Source organism: Protomyctophum parallelum (assembly GCF_964188405.1).
Source record: "Protomyctophum parallelum genome assembly, chromosome: 23".
Taxonomy (NCBI): domain Eukaryota; kingdom Metazoa; phylum Chordata; class Actinopteri; order Myctophiformes; family Myctophidae; genus Protomyctophum; species Protomyctophum parallelum.
The window spans coordinates 10,684,993-10,694,223 of record NC_139715.1 but is presented as its reverse complement, the minus strand read 5'-3'; positions in this window follow the sequence as shown (position 1 = coordinate 10,694,223).

Genomic DNA, 9,231 nt, shown 5'->3' with positions numbered 1-9,231 from the left:
CACACAGACTGGCTTGTGAAAGTCCACCGCAGGACTTATGAGGAGACAAAGATACACATATTTAATAATATTTAAAGGTATATTCAGTGATTTCACTTAATTCAAATATCACTTATTTTTTGTTTTGTTGTGATAATCCTTCCTACTATAGAGTGTGCTGACCATATAAGGAGTGCCTCCCTGTCCCCAGTTAAGCCCTGTGGGTCAAAAAACCTTAGGTTTCATTTTTAAAATAGTATTTAAAATAGCATTTAAGGGGGAAAAGAAATATCTACTCAGTCTGTGTCTCATAAGAGGGCTGTGGGCAGCCCTGACCATTGACTTCATGGTTAGGCTTTTTTTAAACAAGATTATTACCGGTATTATTTTTATTTTTTTATTATCGTGAGAATGATGGCTTCCATTATCACATTACAACTTTTCAAGAATAGAAAACTTGCAATTTAGCTTGGATTGCCCATCGAGGGTGACACTGGTGGACGGGTTTCTGAACTGCCTATAGTCGCATCGCGACGCATTGTGAGCTTGTAGATTTTCCTCTCCTCTCCTCTCCTCTAGCTCCTCTCCTCTCCTCTAGCTCCTCTCCTCTCCTCTCCTCTCCTCTCCTCTCCTCTCCTCTCCTCTCCTCTCCTCTCCTCTCCTCTCCTCTCCTCTCCTCTCCTCTGTATGTCATGACGATGTTTGTGTTGTCTGCTCTGAGCGGGGAGTCGTGTGTTCTGTCCAGACGCCCTGAGAGACGCATGTCTGTCGCATTTGGTCCTGAAGCAGGTCATAAAACAGACACTTCTCTCTCTGTTTTAGCCCCATGAGTGCCACTGCCGCGACGACCAGAGACACATCCGGGGGCCAGAATGATGTCATCCACTGGTAAGATGATGGTCCATCCGACCACTTCACTGTCACTGTGTTTTTCATTTATTTCTTGACCAAAGATCGTGCTCGGTACACAGCCGATCTACAAGCTCACAGCACGTCTCTGCGCGACGGGCTGTGAACTTGTAGATTGGCTAATTTCCCTGCACGACACGACGCACGCTGAGAGTATAACTCGCCCTTTTTACGGTCAGTACTCACAGCCTTATCAAACAGACGAAGACGAACGACGTCTCTGGAGAGATTTGATTTTCTTTGATCAGAAACGCGTCCCTGTGAGTGAGTCCGCAGGGCCCCGCGACGCACTGCACTTCCTTGACTGGCGATGGAAGTGATAGAAATCTTATTTCAAACCTCCCACCCCCCCGCCTTACCCCACCCCACCCTTCCTCCCTTGACCCCCCCCCATGTAAGACGCAACATTGTCGCTGTAGCTGTAGTTGCTGGCAGAAACATTGTATCTCCAACTTTATATGTTGGTTTAATTTTTTATTTTCGTCATAAATGAATCCCCTACTCCTCCTGTCACGCAAAAGTATAGCAAAAATCTCCAAGCTCACGACACGTTGCATTGTGATACATTGCGAGCTTGTAGGTTTTCTACTACAGTGTGTGTGTGTGTGTGTGTGTGTGTGTGTTTATAAATATTTAAACAATGAAACCGAAATTATTTGAACACAGGTTCTCCCCCCCACACCCCCGATTTCCTGAAAAGTTACCGTGTGGGACACAGGAGGTTTCCGCCCGACATCGACAATATCCTCTGCGAGGCCGAAGCCGTTCATTTATATTAACATGGAGATGTGACTCGCTCCTGCAGGCTTTGATCCTTATCTGTGGGGATTCATTGGTTTTTCCGTTTGATCGAATAACAAGCAAGGAGGAGGAGAGTGAAGTGGTTCTGATTTAGAGACCGGCCCGATGCTATCAGCTGTCTGGGTTAAGTCAGGAAATAAGATCAGGAAGTAGAATGATTTTTATTATGTTCATCTTTTTTTTCTACACAGACAGATTTACGTCATGGGTCATAATTGATGCTGCGTGGGGGTTTTCCGCCCCCTCCCCCTCCGTCCGTCCCTTTTTGGGGTGGGTTTCTCCTCCCAGAAGTTGTTTGAACTCGGTTTGTGTGATACACGTAAACCTCAGACTTGTACTCACTTGATTTATCTGCAACTTCAGTAGAGTACTGTACGACATGATTTATCTGCAACTTCAGTAGAGTACTGTACGACATGATTTATCTGCACCTCCAGTAGAGTACTGTACGACATGATTTATCTGCACCTCCAGTAGAGTACTGTACGACATGATTTATCTGCACCTCCAGTAGAGTACTGTACGACATGATTTATCTGCACCTCCAGTAGAGTACTGTACGACATGATTTATCTGCACCTCCAGTAGAGTACTGTACGACATGATTTATCTGCACCTTCAGTAGAGTACTGTACACATGATTTATCTGCACCTTCAGTAGAGTACTGTACGACATGATTTATCTGCACCTCCAGTAGAGTACTGTACGACATGATTTATCTGCACCTCCAGTAGAGTACTGTACGACATGATTTATCTGCACCTTCAGTAGAGTACTGTACGACATGATTTATCTGCACCTTCAGTAGAGTACTGTACGACATGATTTATCTGCACCTCCAGTAGAGTACTGTACGACATGATTTATCTGCACCTCCAGTAGAGTACTGTACGACATGATTTATCTGCACCTCCAGTAGAGTACTGTACGACATGATTTATCTGCACCTTCAGTAGAGTACTGTACACATGATTTATCTGCACCTCCAGTAGAGTACTGTACGACATGATTTATCTGCACCTCCAGTAGAGTACTGTACGACATGATTTATCTGCACCTTCAGTAGAGTACTGTACGACATGATTTATCTGCACCTCCAGTAGAGTACTGTACGACATGATTTATCTGCACCTCCAGTAGAGTACTGTACGACATGATTTATCTGCACCTCCAGTAGAGTACTGTACGACATGATTTATCTGCACCTCCAGTAGAGTACTGTACGACATGATTTATCTGCACCTCCAGTAGAGTACTGTACGACATGATTTATCTGCACCTCCAGTAGAGTACTGTACGACATGATTTATCTGCACCTTCAGTAGAGTACTGTACGACATGATTTATCTGCACCTTCAGTAGAGTACTGTACGACATGATTTATCTGCACCTTCAGTAGAGTACTGTACGACATGATTTATCTGCACCTTCAGTAGAGTACTGTACGACATGATTTATCTGCACCTCCAGTAGAGTACTGTACGACATGATTTATCTGCACCTCCAGTAGAGTACTGTACGACATGATTTATCTGCACCTTCAGTAGAGTACTGTACGACATGATTTATCTGCACCTTCAGTAGAGTACTGTAGGACATGATTTATCTGCACCTTCAGTAGAGTACTGTACGACATGATTTATCTGCACCTCCAGTAGAGTACTGTACACATGATTTATCTGCACCTCCAGTAGAGTACTGTACACATGATTTATCTGCACCTCCAGTAGAGTACTGTACGACATGATTTATCTGCACCTCCAGTAGAGTACTGTACGACATGATTTATCTGCACCTCCAGTAGAGTACTGTACGACATGATTTATCTGCACCTTCAGTAGAGTACTGTACGACATGATTTATCTGCACCTCCAGTAGAGTACTGTACGACATGATTTATCTGCACCTCCAGTAGAGTACTGTACGACATGATTTATCTGCACCTTCAGTAGAGTACTGTACGACATGATTTATCTGCACCTCCAGTAGAGTACTGTACGACATGATTTATCTGCACCTCCAGTAGAGTACTGTACGACATGATTTATCTGCACCTCCAGTAGAGTACTGTACGACATGATTTATCTGCACCTCCAGTAGAGTACTGTACGACATGATTTATCTGCACCTTCAGTAGAGTACTGTACACATGATTTATCTGCACCTTCAGTAGAGTACTGTACGACATGATTTATCTGCACCTCCAGTAGAGTACTGTACGACATGATTTATCTGCACCTCCAGTAGAGTACTGTACGACATGATTTATCTGCACCTCCAGTAGAGTACTGTACGACATGATTTATCTGCACCTCCAGTAGAGTACTGTACGACATGATTTATCTGCACCTCCAGTAGAGTACTGTACGACATGATTTATCTGCACCTCCAGTAGAGTACTGTACGACATGATTTATCTGCACCTTCAGTAGAGTACTGTACGACATGATTTATCTGCACCTTCAGTAGAGTACTGTACGACATGATTTATCTGCACCTCCAGTAGAGTACTGTACGACATGATTTATCTGCACCTCCAGTAGAGTACTGTACGACATGATTTATCTGCACCTCCAGTAGAGTACTGTACGACATGATTTATCTGCACCTCCAGTAGAGTACTGTACGACATGATTTATCTGCACCTCCAGTAGAGTACTGTACGACATGATTTATCTGCACCTCCAGTAGAGTACTGTACGACATGATTTATCTGCACCTTCAGTAGAGTACTGTACGACATGATTTATCTGCACCTCCAGTAGAGTACTGTACGACATGATTTATCTGCACCTCCAGTAGAGTACTGTACGACATGATTTATCTGCACCTTCAGTAGAGTACTGTACGACATGATTTATCTGCACCTCCAGTAGAGTACTGTACGACATGATTTATCTGCACCTCCAGTAGAGTACTGTACGACATGATTTATCTGCACCTTCAGTAGAGTACTGTACGACATGATTTATCTGCACCTCCAGTAGAGTACTGTACGACATGATTTATCTGCACCTTCAGTAGAGTACTGTACGACATGATTTATCTGCACCTCCAGTAGAGTACTGTACGACATGATTTATCTGCACCTTCAGTAGAGTACTGTACGACATGATTTATCTGCACCTCCAGTAGAGTACTGTACGACATGATTTATCTGCACCTTCAGTAGAGTACTGTATGACATGATTTATCTGCACCTCCAGTAGAGTACTGTACGACATGATTTATCTGCACCTTCAGTAGAGTACTGTACGACATGATTTATCTGCACCTTCAGTAGAGTACTGTACGACATGATTTATCTGCACCTCCAGTAGAGTACTGTACGACATGATTTATCTGCACCTTCAGTAGAGTACTGTACGACATGATTTATCTGCACCTCCAGTAGAGTACTGTACACATGATTTATCTGCACCTCCAGTAGAGTACTGTACACATGATTTATCTGCACCTCCAGTAGAGTACTGTACGACATGATTTATCTGCACCTCCAGTAGAGTACTGTACGACATGATTTATCTGCACCTCCAGTAGAGTACTGTACGACATGATTTATCTGCACCTTCAGTAGAGTACTGTACGACATGATTTATCTGCACCTCCAGTAGAGTACTGTACGACATGATTTATCTGCACCTCCAGTAGAGTACTGTACGACATGATTTATCTGCACCTCCAGTAGAGTACTGTACGACATGATTTATCTGCACCTTCAGTAGAGTACTGTACGACATGATTTATCTGCACCTTCAGTAGAGTACTGTACGACATGATTTATCTGCACCTCCAGTAGAGTACTGTAGGACATGATTTATCTGCACCTCCAGTAGAGTACTGTACGACATGATTTATCTGCACCTCCAGTAGAGTACTGTACACATGATTTATCTGCACCTCCAGTAGAGTACTGTACGACATGATTTATCTGCACCTCCAGTAGAGTACTGTACGACATGATTTATCTGCACCTCCAGTAGAGTACTGTACGACATGATTTATCTGCACCTTCAGTAGAGTACTGTACGACATGATTTATCTGCACCTCCAGTAGAGTACTGTACGACATGATTTATCTGCACCTCCAGTAGAGTACTGTACGACATGATTTATCTGCACCTCCAGTAGAGTACTGTACGACATGATTTATCTGCACCTCCAGTAGAGTACTGTACGACATGATTTATCTGCACCTCCAGTAGAGTACTGTACGACATGATTTATCTGCACCTCCAGTAGAGTACTGTACGACATGATTTATCTGCACCTCCAGTAGAGTACTGTACGACATGATTTATCTGCACCTCCAGTAGAGTACTGTACGACATGATTTATCTGCACCTTCAGTAGAGTACTGTACGACATGATTTATCTGCACCTCCAGTAGAGTACTGTACGACATGATTTATCTGCACCTCCAGTAGAGTACTGTACGACATGATTTATCTGCACCTTCAGTAGAGTACTGTAGGACATGATTTATCTGCACCTTCAGTAGAGTACTGTAGGACATGATTTATCTGCACCTCCAGTAGAGTACTGTACGACATGATTTATCTGCACCTTCAGTAGAGTACTGTAGGACATGATTTATCTGCACCTCCAGTAGAGTACTGTACGACATGATTTATCTGCACCTCCAGTAGAGTACTGTACGACATGATTTATCTGCACCTTCAGTAGAGTACTGTACGACATGATTTATCTGCACCTTCAGTAGAGTACTGTACGACATGATTTATCTGCACCTTCAGTAGAGTACTGTACGACATGATTTATCTGCACCTCCAGTAGAGTACTGTACGACATGATTTATCTGCACCTTCAGTAGAGTACTGTACGACATGATTTATCTGCACCTTCAGTAGAGTACTGTACGACATGATTTATCTGCACCTCCAGTAGAGTACTGTACGACATGATTTATCTGCACCTCCAGTAGAGTACTGTACGACATGATTTATCTGCACCTCCAGTAGAGTACTGTATGACATGATTTATCTGCACCTTCAGTAGAGTACTGTACGACATGATTTATCTGCACCTCCAGTAGAGTACTGTACGACATGATTTATCTGCACCTTCAGTAGAGTACTGTACGACATGATTTATCTGCACCTTCAGTAGAGTACTGTATGACATGATTTATCTGCACCTTCAGTAGAGTACTGTACGACATGATTTATCTGCACCTTCAGTAGAGTACTGTACGACATGATTTATCTGCACCTCCAGTAGAGTACTGTACGACATGATTTATCTGCACCTTCAGTAGAGTACTGTACGACATGATTTATCTGCACCTCCAGTAGAGTACTGTACGACATGATTTATCTGCACCTCCAGTAGAGTACTGTACGACATGATTTATCTGCACCTCCAGTAGAGTACTGTAGGACATGATTTATCTGCACCTCCAGTAGAGTACTGTATGACATGATTTATCTGCACCTCCAGTAGAGTACTGTACGACATGATTTATCTGCACCTCCAGTAGAGTACTGTACGACATGATTTATCTGCACCTCCAGTAGAGTACTGTAGGACATGATTTATCTGCACCTCCAGGAGAGTACTGTAGGACATGATTTATCTGCACCTCCAGTAGAGTACTGTACGACATGATTTATCTGCACCTTCAGTAGAGTACTGTACGACATGATTTATCTGCACCTTCAGTAGAGTACTGTACGACATGATTTATCTGCACCTTCAGTAGAGTACTGTACGACATGATTTATCTGCACCTCCTGTAGAGTACTGTACGACATGATTTATCTGCACCTTCAGTAGAGTACTGTACGACATGATTTCAGATGTTTTCTAACACTGTGGTTCAGTAGGTAGAGTGGTGGTTTGATCAGAAACGTACACAAAAAAGCAGCGTTTGCATGTTTGCATAGCAGTCACCCCAAAATGTCCAGCAAGGCCGGCTCATTGTTTGTTTGCTCAGTGCTTTGTAAATTATCTAAAATATTTTTTTTTGGTAAATAATCATTCATTACAAAAATGAACCCGGAAGAGGGTCGGTCAGGTGACCACTCGGTGACCCATGGAACAAGTTGGCTGCTGTTGATCTGTGGGGTGGGACGCACAAAGCGTTTGATGTCTAGTCAAGAGTGTTGATTCTGAAGCTGTTTGGGCCCTCTGGGTCATTTAACCCAGAGGCTCCCAACCACCCGTATGCGGTGCCGACTTGTACAACCGGTGCGCGAGACGACCGGGAATTCAATTTCCCGGCTGTGAATATAACCTTGTATGGTCTCAGTCTAGGGTACGTTAATACAATATATTACAGTGTAACTGTATGGTAGAGTATGTTAATATGCAGAGGTTAATGACAAGACAACACCACCATCACACCACCATCTCGGAACGAGGACACACACACATACACACACACACACACACGCACACACACACACACACACACACACACACACACACACACACACACACACACACACACACACACACACACACACACACACACACACACACACACACACACACACTGTTCGCGTGCGTGCGTGCGTGAGTGCGTGCGTGAGAGAGATAATTGGTGAGTGTCTGGGTCGACTCGTGTGGATTTTAGTGAGTGAGCAACAGCAGTAAGCCGCGCGTGTGTATGCAATGCATGCACGCACATGTGTATTCAGGTGAGTCAATTTGTGCAAAAGATTTCTTTACATTTGAAAACTTGAAATGCCACATTCTGCATAATTAATACTTTAAGTACATTTTGATGCCAATACTTTTGTACTTTTACTCAAGTACATTTTGAATTCTAGACTTTTACTTGTTTACTGTCTGTATACTGCAGTATTGAGTACTTTTTCCACCACTGCTCGTGGCCACACTGTGGCAACAACACATTTATGAGATATGTTCTACAGCACAACTCTGCTGCTTTCTGTCTGGAAGGAAAAGGCCTATCATTTAGTGTGTGTGTGTGTGTGTGTGTGTGTGTGTGTGTGTGTGTGTGTGTGTGTGTGTGTGTGTGTGTGTGTGTGTGTGTGTGTGTGTGTGTGTGTGTGTGTGTGTGTGTGTGTGTGTGTGTGTGTGTGTGTGTGTGTGTGTGTGTGTGTGTGTGTGTGTTGGCGTGCCACTCTGGCCTCGTTAATGGTCTTACTCTTGACTGTGTTAATTGTCATAATTGAGGGAACGGTATACCTCTGATACTTTGCTCTGAGATGCAGGAGAGGGAGAGAGAGAGGTTATGCTTTGATGAAAACCTTGTCATATACACTCCATCTCAATGAGTTAATGCCCCCATATCTCTCTCTCTCTCTCTCTCTCTCTCTCTCTCTCTCTGGCCTTATGGGACGGTACAGTGTTGGCTTCCTAATTACCTCTAATGAAAGAGCAGTCTGGGACGTGATCTATTCCTATTTACATCTCTCCCTGTTGGAGAGGGGGAGAGAGAGAGAGAGAGGATATGGGTTGTTTCTACAATAACAAGGTTCGATACAAGAGGTTAAAAGACCCAGATGAGAGGGGGAAAGACAGACATAGAAATAGATCTCTGATAAAATATA